This window comes from Vombatus ursinus, unplaced genomic scaffold (assembly GCF_900497805.2).
Source record: "Vombatus ursinus unplaced genomic scaffold, bare-nosed wombat genome assembly UNPS02014809.1, whole genome shotgun sequence".
In the NCBI taxonomy this organism is placed as follows: Eukaryota; Metazoa; Chordata; class Mammalia; order Diprotodontia; family Vombatidae; genus Vombatus; species Vombatus ursinus.
This window is the reverse complement of record NW_020954587.1, coordinates 14,923,427-14,939,423: the sequence shown is the minus strand read 5'-3', so window position 1 is coordinate 14,939,423 and position 15,997 is coordinate 14,923,427. Positions and strand designations below refer to the sequence as shown.

Sequence of the window (15,997 nt, the reverse complement as noted above, 5' to 3'; positions counted from 1 at the left end):
AATTACTGTGTGGATGCTTTCCTTTCCAGGTTGCTCAGGGGGTGAGTCAATTAGGCTGCCCAAATCCCACAAACCTATTCACTTAAAGATGAAGATTTTTTTATATGCAATTCTCATGTTGCAGCTGGACATCAACAAGGTTCTTGACCCTTCTAAAATTCAATTCAATTCAATTCAATAAGTATGTATTAATTATGAGCTAGGTGCAAGACACTTTCAGGCATTAGGGATTCTAAGAAAAAAAAACAAAGCAAAACAGTCCCTGCCTTCAAAAGAACACATGCATTATTTTTGTCGCTTTTGTTTTTGCCGATCCTATGATTTCATCAGTGCAGTCAATGCACAGACCAGGTAAAGCAGCAGAAATGTGATTGGCAAAATGGTAGGAGTAAATATTTTGGGCATAGCCACCCTATCCCACCAACCTCAGAACTATAAGAAATGTGCCAAATAAATAGAAATTAAAGCTACATCAACAAAAGGAAAGTATGAATACACTTCCATCCAATATCAAGCCTTGTGAAATAGTCATGAAGACCTACCTACCTAGTCATGAAGACAAACTACCTATCACCAGCCCTCTACCTTGGCAAGTACAACTGGTACAAATATCCTGACAGCCTTGAATATTTTCCCATAGCTCCTCTTTGTGGATTTTGTTTGGGGAAATGAGATGCCTTAGGAAGTTATTGTCTACAAGTAAGAGCTATGCATCTGAAGACTTCATCTCATCCTAAGAGACTGAATTTATGGTTCCCTAAGAGGAGTCAGTATCCATTGGACAGGGGAATGGAAATACAAAGATGTGGAAGTTAAATATTCTGACCTTAGAAGGAGTAAGGGCAAAGGTTGGCACTGAGATTCATGACTTGGTATGCAGAATAATTTGCTATACCACATTATGTATTTTATGAAATGATATTTTTGCAACAGGAGCATGGCACAGCTGTGGGGGAGGGGAGGAGGTACAGATAAAAACAAGGAAGAATGGGATGAGATATACAAATTTATTAACATAGGAATGGAAAACAGGAGAGGACTCAATGTTTGCATTCCAAAAACCCAGCCTCCCATGAGGGACATAAAATCAAGAAGAATGTAATAGGGTAAGTATATACCCTATCAATGAGAGAATAGAATTCAGGATAGATGGGAACAGAAATAAAGAAGTCTAGCTGAAGTATCATTTCTTCAAAAAGGGCACCACACTGCTAGTGGAGTTGTGACTTAGTCCACCTCTCCTGAAAAACAATATGAGAGAAGAGAGACTCTGCCTGCCACCGGTTTCCTGTTTCTGTCCCATATCCACCAGCCAAGCCCCCAGGGGCCTTATGGGACTATGTGGTTTCCCAACAAATGTTTCCTGCTATTACCCTACCTACTCTTTTCATTATCTGGGCCCCCATACAGCCCATATCTGCCAGCAGCAGGATGACCAAAGCCCAGTAGACACATAGTCTCTTCTCTCACCCCACTCTTACCACCTGCCCCAACTCCACAAGCCTGTCACTATAGTTATCCCAAGTATCCTTCCCTCTCCCCTTCCATATGACAAATAATATTTTTTAAAGAAAAACAGCTGAAAAAGTCTCAAAACATGTGCAGTGCATTACACCTGTGGACCTCCCACCACCACAAAGGAGTAGGTTGAGGATGTCTTTTCATCTCTCTTTATCCCAGTCCTGCAATTTACATTATTGTAGTTACTGTGTCTATTGTTTTCTTGACTCTACTTACTTTAAGTTACATCAGTTCATATAGATGTAATGCTTCTCTATATTTATCATACACATCATTACTTATAGCACAGTACCATTCCATTACATATTCATGTTATCATAATTTGTTTAGCCATTCCCCAATTGATGGGTATATACTCTGTTTCCAATTCTTAGCTATCACCAAAAAAAATGTAGCTATAAATATTTTGCAGTGCACAGGGACTTTTTTCTTAAGAGGGCTTCCTTGGGGTATAAGCCCAGTAATGAAGTCTCTGGTTCAAAGGGTATGGACATTTTAGTAATTTTATTTGCATAACTCCAAATTGCTTTCCAACAATATGTTAGTGTGCCTATCCTTCCACAATGCTACCAACACTGACTATTGTCATTTTTTGTCATTATTGCCAATTTTCAGGGTTGTTTTGCTTTGCATTTATTTTTATTAATAATTAAAGCATTTTAATGTGGTTGTTAATACTTTATAGTTCTTTTGAGAGTTGTTTGTTCATATCCTTTGAACATCCATTGGGGAAAGGCTATTAGTCTTAAACATATGTATTAATTGTTCATGTATCTTAGAAACTAAACCTTTGTCAGAGAAATTTGATGCAAAGATTTTTTCCTAATCAGTCACTTCCCTTCTTATCCTAGATGTGTTAATGTTGTCTGAGCAGAAGCTTTTCAGTTTCATGGAATCAAAGTTATCTATTTTATCTTTTGTGATCACCTCTATTGCTTGTTTGGTTGAGAATACATCTCCTACTCATAGCTGTGAAAGGTATATGATCTGTTTCTCTTCTAAATATTTTGAAGTATGACCTTTAATATTAAGGTCATGTATCCATTTAGAATGTATTGTGGAATGCAGTGTAAGCCTAATTTCTGTCAGACTGCTTTCCAGTTTTTCCTGTAGTTTTTGTCAAATAGGGAGTTTTTCCTTAGTTAATTTATGTGTTCCACTTTATCAAACACTGGTTTATTGAATTCTATTGTTTCTAAGTCTCCATTGACTAGTCTGTTCCACTGATGTATCTTTCTATTCTTTAACAAATCCCAGATGATTTATAGTGCTTTATAATATCATTTAGGAGGTCTAAAAGTGTTATTACCCCTTTATCCTTACTTCTTTTCATCATTTCTGTTGATATTCTAGATCTTTTGTTTTTCCAAATGAATTTTGTTATTATTTTATCAAGTTCTATAAAGCATCCCCTCAGTATTTTCACTACTATAGTATTAAAAGTATGAAGGGCAACTAGGTGGTACAGTGGGTAAAGCACTGGCCCTAGATTCAGGAGGACCTGAGTTCAAATCCGACCTCAGACACACAGTTACTAGCTGTGTGACTCTGGGCAAGTAACTTAACCTCATTGCCTAGCCCAACCCCCCCCCCCCAAAAAAGCATGAACTAATTTTGGTAGCATTGTCAATTTTATTATATTGGCACAGTCTATCCATGAGCACAGAATATTACTCCAGCTATTTAAGGTATTCTTTATTTCTTTAAAGAGCACTTTGTAATTGAATCGATACAAGTTTTTAGTGAAGCAAGGCTGATTCCTAGATAATAGTTTTGTAGTTATGTGGAATGGGATTTGCCTTTCTATTATTGCTTCTTGTGTATTGTTATTATTATATAAAAATGCTATTGTTTTTAAGGGTTTATTTTGTAGCCTGCAAGTTTGCTGAAGCTATTAATTGTCTCAATTAGTATCTTTGCAGGTTCCCTAGGATTTTCCAAGTAAACCATCATATCATCAGCAAACAGGGATAACCTTATCTCCTCTTTACCTGTCTTTATTTCCTTTATTTCTTTCTCTTGTCACATTGCTATTGCTAGCATTTCCAGAATTCTGTCAAACAATAATGATGAGAATGGGCATCCCTGCTTCATTTCTGTATTTACTGGAAAAGGGTCTAGTGTATCCCCATTGCATATGACGCTTGCTTTTGGTTTTAGGTACATGCTTTTTGTGATATTAAAAGAGAAGTTTTCCATGCCTGTTCTTTGTAGGGTTTTAGCATAAAAGAGTGCTGTACATTGTTAAAGACTTTTTATGCATCTATTGGGATGATCATGTGGTTTGGGATGTTTTGGCTTTTAATATGATTATGTTGGTTGTTTTCCTAATGTGTAACCATCCTTGCATCTCTGGTCTAAATCCCACTTGATCATAATGAATGATTTCTTGATAAATTGCTGCAGTCTTTTTGATAGGATTTTATTTAAAATTTTTGACTCAATGTTCATCAATGACATTGGCTTGTAATTTGCTTTCTGTGTTTTATCTTTTCCTGCTTTTTGTATTAAGATTATATTCGTCTTATTAAAGAATTCCGGCAGAATGTTTTCTTTCTCAATTTTTGAGAATAATTTGTGAAGTATCAGTACTGGCTATTCTTTAAAAGTTTCATATAATTCTCCTGTGAATCTATCAAGTTTTTTTCTTTGGTAGTACCTTTACAGATAGATCCATTTACTTTTCTGAGATTGAATTATTTAAGATCTCTATCTGATCTTCTCATAGTTTGTGTATTTCTTAAGGCATTCCTCTATTTTTGTGTTTTCTCAGTTTTGTTAGCAAATAATTGTGCATGATATATTCTAAATATTCTTTTTATTTCTTCTGGTTTTGGTGTAATTTCAATACCTTGCTCATTTGCTACTTTATTGATTTGATTTCCTATTCTCTTCTTTTCAATCAGATTAGATAAGGGTTTGTCAATTTTGTCTTTTCAAAGAATCAGCTTTTCCAAAAGAAGATTTCTCACATTCTCTTTATTATCCATCTTCTCTTTCTACTCTATACCCTCATTCTGTAATCCATGACCCCTATAATTATCTAGTCTCTTTCTTTTCTCTATATTCTTTATTTAATCAAAGCTTCCAAGGTACCCCTTCTGGGCTCTCCCTTCTAGGAGCTTTTTGCCACTTCCTTGTAGGACTTGGCCCATGGATTCCCCCTTTCCATTGTGCCTTGCTCTCAGAAAAATGCCAATTATTGCAGATGTCAGAGAGAACACTATCCCATGGGAGGGCCCCTCCTCTCATTATGCAGCCCACCTATGAGCCAAACCCTCTTCTGGTTACCTTTTTTTCCCCACATTTGCCTTGAATCTTTTTGTTAAATCCATGGTCTTTCATTTCCCCAGGAATTCCCACTTCCCTCCTCCCAATGTAGAATGAGTACACTTTTCAAACACCTAATCTCCCAGTGTAAAGGTGTCCTCATCTCCTTTCACAGACTGTCTCTCTTCACCAATAGGAGCATTCACCAATGGGACCCAGTCTACCATCATACTGAGGCCTCCTTCCTTCCTAACCCATTTTAAATCTTTCCCCCTACCTATTGCCCCATAGGCTATTCTTTTTTTTTTTTTTTTTTTTTTTGAGATCACAGGGATCACCATCCCCTAGATTTGACCTTCACACTTCAAACACTCCTCTCTATCCCTCTGCTCCCCTCCCATTTTCATGTACCTTCCATGTTGTAATGCAGTCACACATAAGTGATTTTTGGGTGGTGCCCCCAGCTAGATGTGCTCTTTCCCTCAGGTTTAGTGAAATGCTGCACAACTCTCCCACATACAGTAGCCTATCCTGGTGACCTGTCCCAGTCCTTTTGTTTCTTAATTCTCTGGCCTGATGCTGGCAGTTCAAAGCTTCACAGTACTGTTTTCCACAGCACTGGTAGTCTAAAGCTTTGCAGTGCTGGTGCTACAGGATTGTGGCCACTGGCAGGCGTTAGCTCCTAAGGGGCTATGGCCACTTGGCTATCTATCCTAGCTAAGGCAAATTTCCATAGGCTGTAGCCAGGGTCTCCATAGCACTGGAAAGACATAGAGGGACTGAAGTTAAGGAGTGGATTTTTTGTAAGCTTGTGTCATATCCTTGGGTAAATTAGTATAGTCTCACTGATGGTAGCATGGGAGGGAGGAGAGGGGTGCTGCATGAGCTCAGGGTCAATCAGCATCAGTTACTGAGTTTTGGTGGGGGGGTTTAACCTTCTTTTGGATTTTTAATGTCCTAGACCATGGAGACAGCTGAAGTTGATTTATCTTTGGCACATAATTTCTGTTTCAGTGAGGTTTGAGAGTTCATGGGATTCAGAGAAAATGTCTAGTCCTCCATCTTGTTGCCACTATAATAATATACTGAAAATATACACTATGACTAGTTTGAACTTGTGCCAGGAATGCATTATTGGTTCAATATTAGGAAAACTATAAATATAACATAATATTAGATATTTAAATGATAACATATCATATACAAATATCATAAACTTTTAAAAATAAAACTATGAATAGGGTAGAGACTTGTCATTTTATTGTTGTGGGGAGCTACTATTGAAGAGTTCCTCCTACCAATGTAGGCTGCTACCTTCTCTACACTTTATGATCTTTTTTTTTTCAGCCAAAGATGAGTTTTATTAGAACATCCATCAGACTCTTAAGGAGTCTGAGTATGGATAAGCAGTGGCTAGATTTTAAGAATCTAAGCATCTTAATGGAGACAAGATAGACCTTATATGCAGAAGAAAGACTGTGGGAGGGACCTAGGAGTGGCCAGTAAACTGGGGCCAACTGGGGGACCTGGACCTCATGGCCAAGGGAGAATGGAGCCTAGCTAGGATTAAGGGCGGGAAATGGCCAGGGGCCATACATAGGGAAGTAAAACAAAGGAAGGCCTAGCTAGGTTAAAGGTAACAGAATTGGGAGATTGGGTGTAGCCACAATGAAAGGCCAGTTGATGGGATTATAGCCTCAGGAGAATGCCAGAGATTTGGCCATGTGGGAAAGTCAAGGGTTTTTCCTTTCTGGGGCCCAGATCCCAACCCCATCATTCCCCCCTCAGACAAATAAGACCCAAATTCTTTTGGAGTAAGGGGCAAAGGTCTTGGCTTCTGAAACTGCTTCCTGCTGGCAAGGGGCATAGAGCTTTCCCTCCCTTGAGGGGGTCCCAAAGAGGAGGTTGACTGGAACTGAGCACAGGCTGCATCCAGGGAAAAATGGGGAGACATTGACTGGTACCCACTGTTTGCTACCAACTGTAGGTGAATGGCCCATAGTCAGGAAGACATAAATCTGACAGAAAAAAACTGCAGGACCCAGATATAAAGCAGGGACTAGATTTAGGGCCCAACTTTGAGAGGATAAAACATCCTTAGCTCTGTTTGGATTCATTCCATTTTCCAACCATGCAGTATCAAATCCACCTCATAGCCAGACTCAGGAATAGCCAGGTGGGTAACATTCCCTTTCAAAGGAACATAATGGGGAAAGTGAGCCAGGAGGATCCCATCTTAGACTGAGGCTAAAATTGTCCTCTCAGCTTTTCCCAATGCTGACTTCCCACCAGTATCACCTTCTCTAAGTAACTTGTGGCATTTCTCTCAGATGACTTTATGACCAATTATATAATTATGACCAATATAATATATATAATTATGACCAATCAGACAACTCAAAATAAAATCCTATGAGCTTTTACCTCAAGTAGCAAGATCACAACTTAGGAAAAACTTTTCCAGGATTTACATCTCATACTTAAATTTATCCTAATGTAAAAAGCCAATCATTAGAGATTTATATACACTTGTAAGTTCTCAGCAAGCCATACATAACCCAAACAAGCTTTTTGGCTAGTTCACACATTAAAACAATAACCAAAAATAGTAAATTATTTTAGCAGTAACCAAATTATGAAAAGTTGCTTGACATAACTGATATGGAAAGTTCACCAATTTGAAACTTGAAACAAACCCATTACCAATCAAGTGACTTCAGTTTTGTTAAATACATTTCCAAATTACTTTACATAGAGAATCAACATCTCATCTTAACAGTTAAAATTATGAATTTAAAAGAGCATGTTTACCCAAGTTTGGAGGCTAGCTTCATTACCTTGAGCGGGATGTGCTGAACCTGGGTGATGCTTCCAGGCAAAGGCTGCCCTAGAGCCCAAGGCCATTGCCAGGGGGGCCCACACTGTAGCTGCTGCCCCTCTCCCCTCCTTCCTTTCCCAGGTGGGGGAGGGTGAAATCAAAGGTGTTTCAAAACTCCCTAATGATCAATCACAAAACCTCCAAAATATGCCAAGATATTTTTAGCTGTTCTAACTTTCCCTGTAACCTCCATGAAGGAGGATTCAGAGGTGCAGAAGGAAGGGAGTAAGTAAGCCTCAGGGAACCAAAAAGCAACTGCAGTTTTCCCCAATTCCCTAGTGCCAAGGGAATTACCACAATTAATACTAAATACTGTTATTCTTTTGGTGGAAATTGAAGTGGTCCAACAATTAAAGAAAGCAATTTGGAACTATATCAAAAAGCCATAACTGTGTATGTCTTTTAATCTAGCATTGCTATTACTAGGCATATAATCCAGATATAAAAGAAAAAGGAAAAAGACCATACATACAAAAATAAATGCAGCACTTTTTGTGCTAGCAAAGAATTGGAAACTAAGAGAATACCTATCAATTGTGAAATGGATTAATATATGAAAGTAATGGAATAATATTGTATTATTAGAAATTATGAAAAGCATAAATTCAGAAAAAATCTTGGAATATGAGTACATATGAATTGATCCAAGATGTAGTGAGCAGGACCAGGAGAATAATTTATGTAACTACAACATTATAAACAAAATCAAATGTGAAAAACTTAAGACCTCAGCAATGCAATAATCAGACAAAATACCTTGAAGAATTGATGATGAAGAAGCATACTGCTCACTATTTGACAGAGAGATAAGGGTCTTGAAGCAATCTGCCTTTCATCAGCCTCTCTTAATATTCTTTGTCTTCCTAAGTCTATGAAGTCATCTACATACACAAATACTTCCAAGTAATTCACATTTCCAATTACTTTCTCTAACAGCTGCTAAAAAGTGACATATTCACCCACAATACCTTGGATCATACACTCAATCTGGTAAAAAAAAAATGCATCTTAATAGCTAAAAAGTCTTCATTTTTTCTTCCTCTGCCACTGGAATCTGATAGTATCTTTTATATAAAACCACTGACTGTCTAGCAGATAGTCTAAGATACCTTAAACATACAGCATAGCATACTGGTATTTATTTCTCTTCAAAGTTCAGTAGTCAATACACATTCATATATTTCCATTGTTCTTCTGGGCCACCACTGCAAATGGTGCATATAAGCTGCTGGACTCTGCAATATTATGACATATTTCTTTTCATTTATCAACAACAGAAAGCAATTCTGCAAGCAAATATTACCTAGCAGACTAACATTTGAAAAATGAGCAGCAATGCAGAAGTTAGAACATTATCATTCATATACCAACAATTAGTAAATAACTGGGCAACAGCATGCCCAAAATCCAGTCACTCTAGAAACATCTAGCAATTCCAATAGCTCCTCTCACCAAATATGTACCATGTATCATGGCATTCTCTTCCTTCTTCTCATAAGTCCTTTCCATTCCAAGTCTGAGCCAGACCCTGGAATACTGGGTAAACTGCCCAAACATCAGTATAGTTTCTTCTTCCCAGTCTCTGGAGTCTCTCCCCACTTCAGTTCATCCTCCATTCAGTTGCCAAACTGATCTTCATAAAAGATAGGTCCAACCATGTTGCCCCCAACCCTACCTCATTCAATAAATTCTAGTGACTCCCTATCACATCTAGGATCAAATATAAAGTCCTCTACTTGGAATTCGAAGCTCTTGATAACTGATTCCCTGATTCTAACTTTCTGGTCTTCTTACACCTTACTGTCATCCTCAACCCCCTGATCTCCTTTCTCTTCCCCCCAACCCACCCACACACCCTCCACCCACCCCATTCTCCCTGCCACCCCCCCCAACCTCCATCATGTATTTTTGATCCACTGGCCTCCTTGCTGTTCCTTGAACATGACACTCCATCTCCCAATTCTAGGAATTCTCCACTGGCTGTCAAACAAGTAGAGAATGCTCTCCCTTCTCACCTCTGCCTCCTGGCTTCCCTGGCTTCCATAACATCCCAACTAAAACTCTACCTTTTACAGGAAGTCTCTCCTCTTAATTCAAGTGCCTTTCCTCTGTTGATTATTTCCATTTTATCCTGAACATAGTTTATTTCTTGTGAGCTCCTCAAGGATAAAAACTCAAGGATAGTTTTGTTTATTTTTGTATCTGCCACACTTGGAACAGTGCCCATCTTATATGCTTAATAAATGCTTATTGACCAATGCCAAAGAGAGGTGACATTAATTTTATGGAAAAGGAAACTAGAACATAGGAAGGAAGGAAGTGCTAGGCACTATGTTAAGTACTTTACAAATATTATTTTTCTTCACAACAATCTTGAGAGGTAGGTGTTATTATTATTCTCATTTTATAGTTGAGAAAATTGAGACAGTCAGTGGTTAAAGTGACTTTCCCAGGATCACACAGCTAGTAAATGTATGAGATCAGATTTGAACTCAGGTCTTTGTGACTCTAGGCCCAGCACTCTATCCACTGTGCCACCTAGCAGCCTCTAACAAAGACAAGTTAAGGGACATAATCTAACAGTGACAAAGTCCCATTAAAAAGTCAAAGGCATTACCTAGGTCAGGACTCACAGCTTCTAAGTTTCTAGTTGGTTTCTCTCTTTCTCCATAAAAGTATTAAGGGTACTTAAGTATTGAGGACTATTTACATATATGAAATATTCAAGGCTAACCAATAAATAAGTGTGAATATATGAATATTCCATCCAGGTAAACTTGTCCCCATAACTGGACTACTAATTTCAGACAACACTTAGGCATTTGCTCAGGGGTCTAGGAATAAACCTATCATTTTTATATTTTTCAAATAAGGTGAAAGCAACATAGGCAATGCATGCCCAGAAATTCTTCTTGATGGTATGGATAGTTTGGGTGCTTCATACAGAATAGGCAGAACTGTACCACTGAAAAGTGTCTGATGTGTTGGTCTGGAGAAATGTCTGTCTATTGCCTCAGTGTGGACGTGGAAGAAACTACCCCAGTTATTGATGCAGAATTTCAGATGTAAGTCTGACCAAGGAAGAGGTACACTGGGGTAGAGGACCACATCAAAAGTTATCCAGGTGAACTGACATGCAAAGCACCCACTTTTGCAAAGCATCTTTCACCCACGCTATAATTAGCACCAAAAAAAAAACTGGCTGTAAGTTTAGGGCATTATTTTTTTCTTTACTCAATTCTTTTGACTAGAATATAAAATTCAAGAAACCTGTAAAGGCAGCACACAGAAAGTAGTTTAAATGATCTTAGACCTCTTTGACCAAGTACAACCATTACCCCAAAGAGCCCAGAGACAGGGGCAAAAGATCTGTACTTATAGGACAATAAAGAACTGGAAGCAAAATAGGTGCCCATCAATTAGAGACTGGATAGGGGGCAGCTAGGTGGCACAGTGTAGAGCACCAGCCCTGGATTCAGGAGTACCCAAGTTCAAATACGGCCTCAGACACATAACACTTACTAGCTGTGTGACCCTGGGCAAGTCACTTGTCCCCATTGCCTAGCCCCAAAAAACAAGCTGTATATTAATTAGAGACTGGATGAAAAAACTGTGGTATGTGAATGCAGTACAATATTATTGTGCCCTGAGAAATGTTGAAAGGAATGGATTTAGAGACACTTGGGAAAACATGTATAACGTGATGCAGACCTAGGAGAACAATTTAGGAAACTACTTTGAAAGATTTGAGAAATCTAATCAATGCAATAACCAATAATGACTCTAGAGGACTGATGAAGAAGTATGCTTCCCATCTCTTAATAGAACAGTGATGGATTACATACAGAATGACACACGTGTGTTTTGCTTGACTATTCTTATTTGCTACAGGATAAGACTTTTATTTTGGAGGAGAGAATGGTGGTGGGAGATTAGGTATGTACTGATAGTGATATAAAAAGAAAAGAAGGGCCCCTCCTGGTGCTGCCTACTGCCTGCTTTGGCCTTCCTGTGGCCGCATCGCCCCCATCCCTGAAGCTTCTGCGAGGTGGTCTCTGCTAAGTCAATAAGTAACTGCATAGGAGGCTGCAACATGTCTGACAACCTGCCCTACAAAGTCACTGGAATCAGCCTGGCTGCCTGGGGACACAAGGCCATGGACATAGAAGAGAATGAGATGCTTGGCCTGATGAAACTTCGAGAAATGTACTCAGCCTCCAAGCCACTGAAGGGTGCCTGGATTGCTGGCTGCCTCCACATGACCATGGAAACAGCTGTTCTTATTGAGACACTGGTGGCCCTGGGAGCCTAGGTACAGTGGTCCAGTTGTAACATTTTCTCCACCCAGGACCACACAGCAGCTGCCATTGCCAAAACTGGCATTCCTGTGTATGCTTGGAAGGGGGAGACCAATGAGGATGCATCAAGCAGACCCTCTATTTCAAGGATGGGCAGCCCCTCAACATGACCCTGGATAATGGTGGGGACCTCACCAACCTTGTTCATACCAAATACCCTGAGCTCCTGAAGGGCATCAGCAGCATCTGAGAGGAAACCACCCCAGGCGTCCACAATCCGTACAAGATGAAGGTCAATGGAGTTCTGAAAGTGCGAGCCATCAATGTGAATGATTCTGTTACCAAGAGCAAATTTGACAACCTGTATGGCTGCTGTGAGTCCCTCATCGATGGCATCAAGCGAACCACAGATGTGATGATTGTAGGCAAGGTGGCTGTGGTGGTAGGCTAGGGTGATGTGGCCAAAGGCTGTGATGCCTGGGTCATCATGACCGAAATAGACCCTATGAATGCACTGCAGGCCTCTATGGAGTGTTATGAGGTGACCACAGCGGATGAGGCCTGCAAAGACAGAAGCATCGTTGTCACCACCATAGGATGCATAGACATCATCTTGGGTAGGCACTTTGAGCAGTTGAAGGATGACCCCGTAGTGTGTAACATTGGCCACTTTGACGTGGAAATAGACGTCAAGTGGCTGAATCAGAATTCTGTGGAGAAGGTGAATGTGAAGCCTCAGGTGGACTGCTATAAGCTGAAGAATGGGCAGTGAATCATCCTGATGGCAGAAGGCTGTCTAGTCAACCTGGGCTGTGGTATGCGCCATCTCAGCTTTGTCATGAGCAATTCCTTCAGCAACCAGATATTGGCCCAGATTGAGCTGTGGACCCACACGGACAAGTACCCTGTGGTAGTGCACTTCCTCCCCAAGAAGCTGGATGAAGCTGTGGCTGGGGCCCACGTTGGCAAACTGAATGTGAAGCTAACAAAGCTGATGGAAAAATAGTCCAAATACCTGGGCCTCCCTACAGAGGGCCCCTTCAAACCTGACCACTACCGGTACTGAGTCCTGCCCAGCTCAAAGATTCCAAGTGACCAACCACATTTTCTTGCCTTTCCAGCCCCTCCTGCACAGAGAAATAAATGGTATCTAGGTTTAAAAAAAGAAAGAAAGAAAGAAAAGAAGGAAAAGAGCATTAGTGAAATATTTATAATATGAAGAAAACAACTGTTTTTCAGAAAGGAACACAAACAGGGCACTGTTATTACTATTCTGTTAAATTTAGTGTGTACTTTTTTAAAAAAGCTATGTAGTAGAGATTCACAGTTTCATATTCAATACAATTTTTCAATTCTTCTTTACATAGCACATCCTCCTAGGGCTACTTCCCTAGCTTATATTTTATTGGTGGTTTGAGTCTCCAGTGGTTACTTGCTACTTTGGGTTTAATAAGGCGCCTATAGGTACCCATTCCTAAAATACTAACTAAATGAAACTAACTAAAACACATTCCTAAAACATTCCTAACCCATTCAATAGGTACTCATTCCTAAAACACCTAAAAATATTCCTAAAAGCCCCTGAAGGTGTGTTTTACATTAACAGTAAGCTAGAAGACACAATTATTCCTAAACAAAACACTAAGATAGTATGTTAAGAACAGTAAAAGAAAATACACACAATACACCATAAACTTAGAGCACACTCTCCTATAAGTGTCCATGAGAAAAGTGGGCACAACTTAGAGTATAATGGTAGTAGTGATACACACATATAGAGAAGACATGTGGCCAAGGGAACTTAGAACTCATATACTACATGGCCCCAGTGTTCTCTCTTTGTGAAATCTTCACGAAGTTTCCCCCTGGGAAAAGCATCTCTTTTGGTCAGGTCACACAGGTGGGTTCCTAGGGTCTACCACCCTCCACAGAGCAATTCTCAATTGTCAAGGCTAGTTCTTACTTTGCTCTATAGGTAGCTAGATGGTACAGTGGTTACAGTGGTAGGCCTATACTCAGAAAGACCTAAGTTCAAATCTAGCCTCAGACACTTAATAACTGTGTGATCCTAGGAAAGCCATTTAACCTGTCTGCCTCAGTTTCTTTATCTTGCAAAATGGGGGTAATAATGCCTTTCAGGGCTATTGTAAGGATCAAATGAGATAATATTTATAAGCATTTAGCACAGTACCTGGCACATAGTAGGTGACTAATAAATGTGTATTCCCTTGCCCTTTCCATAAATGACTCATTTTCGGCTTCCAGAGGTCTCATACCTCAAAGGTTCTTCCGGCCTCAAATGATTGTTTGTCTCTGAATCCATGCTGTCTGACGATATGCCTCTGCTTCTTGCTAGATGTAGCACTTCCTCCTGGTCAAGTAGATCCACTTCCAAGCAATGTAGCTGGAAGGAGAAATCCCCTCCTTGCAAAGAGCAATCCTCTCTCATGGACTGAGTTTCTTCTCTTCTGACTGCTGGCTTGGATTGCCTCCACAGCTAACAACTGAACCTTATAATGGTCCTCGGGAGGTATAGCTGACCTTTTGCTCCTCTAATGGCCAATCTTCATTTAATTCCATTAGGAAAAGGTGCTCACACTTTGGAAAGGGATTACTGAGGATTGCTGAGGACTTGAGTAACAGATTAATACCTCCTTAACTTTGTAATTTAATTTTTGTTTTCTGTGACGACAGAGTAGGGGAGAGGGAGTACAATCAAACACCCCCTCTTACATTTGTGAAGAAAATATTCATGTTTGTTAAGTTTATGATAAAAAACAAATTTAAATTAAACACAAAACTATAATTGTTTAAAAAAGAAAGTGGTCTTATAGGTGATGGTGTCCTTGCACAATATGGAAAGAAGAGTAGGAGAGTTGAGTGTAAAGAAGATAGACAGGCCCTTCACAATGTAGCGGCATTGTTACTCACAAAATGCTGTGAATTCTTAGAATGTTGGGCATTCAAATGTTAGTATGACAACACATTCCAAGGCCAAATACATACCCACCATTTTGGATCACAGTACCAACATTTCCCTAATTTCCTATAGATAATCAAAAGTTGACTGTATGTGCTTATACTATGATCTGCTAGGCTCCTATATCTAAGTAGTAAACTGATGTAGCTGGCCTAGGCCACATGGTTTTCATGAAATGTCTGTGTCTGGCTCACCCTCCTCTCACCCATCATTCAAAAAACTCCCATAACTACGCACCAACGCCTACATATTTTAAAATAGAAGCATTCATTTCATTCCAGTTTTGTTCCATTTCTATTCCAGTATTAAAGCTAAGGTTTAAAAGTCCCTGAGAAAAAATTTGTCGACTAGAATTCATACTGAAATATAAATGATGTAAGATGCTTACAAGTTCTGGTATGGAAAGAGGAAGTAGAAGGGCAAGAGGGCACCAAGTAACTGAAGGTGTACAAATAAAGTGCCACAGAGTAAAGAGATTGGAAATTTGGTAGTATAGATCTAACCTCAAGGAAACCCTGCTGAGTCCTCAGACATGTGGTTTGGACTTTTAGCTCTAGGAAGGCTGGATTCTAATGGGAACCTAGACTCTGTTTTCACCAACTTCAGTTCACTAAACTGCTATCCTAGAATCTCAGGGACAAATTTACTTATATTTTTAGGTTGTGAGTCATGTCTAGGATTTCCCCAAAAAGTGGGAAGTAAAAAGTGTGCAATATGAATCCAGTTTGGGCAGGTCATTTATTCATCTATACAGAAAAAAATGCTAAATATATGCACTCACAAAGTGCATTAATTAAATGACTTTAAAAGGATTATGTAACAACTTATAGTTACTGTTAAAATCTGAGGGAAGACTGATACTTAAACTTTATCAGAACACGAAGCAGTTTGTAGCCTTTAATTAGGCTAACAACTAACCTTATAATGGTCCTCGGGAGGTATAGCTGACCTTTTGCTCCTCTAATGGCCAATCTTCATTTAATTCCTCCAGGAAAAGGTGCTCACACTTTGGAAGGGGATTACTGAGGATTGCTGAGGACTTGAGTAACA

The 15,997-nt window shown here is 39.4% G+C and overlaps 1 pseudogene; it reads left to right on the top strand.

The window, feature by feature from the left end:
- Positions 1 to 11,762: 11,762 nt before the first annotated feature.
- On the top strand, positions 11,763 to 13,033 carry LOC114052885 (annotated as a pseudogene).
- The last annotated feature ends 2,964 nt before the right edge of the window (positions 13,034 to 15,997 follow it).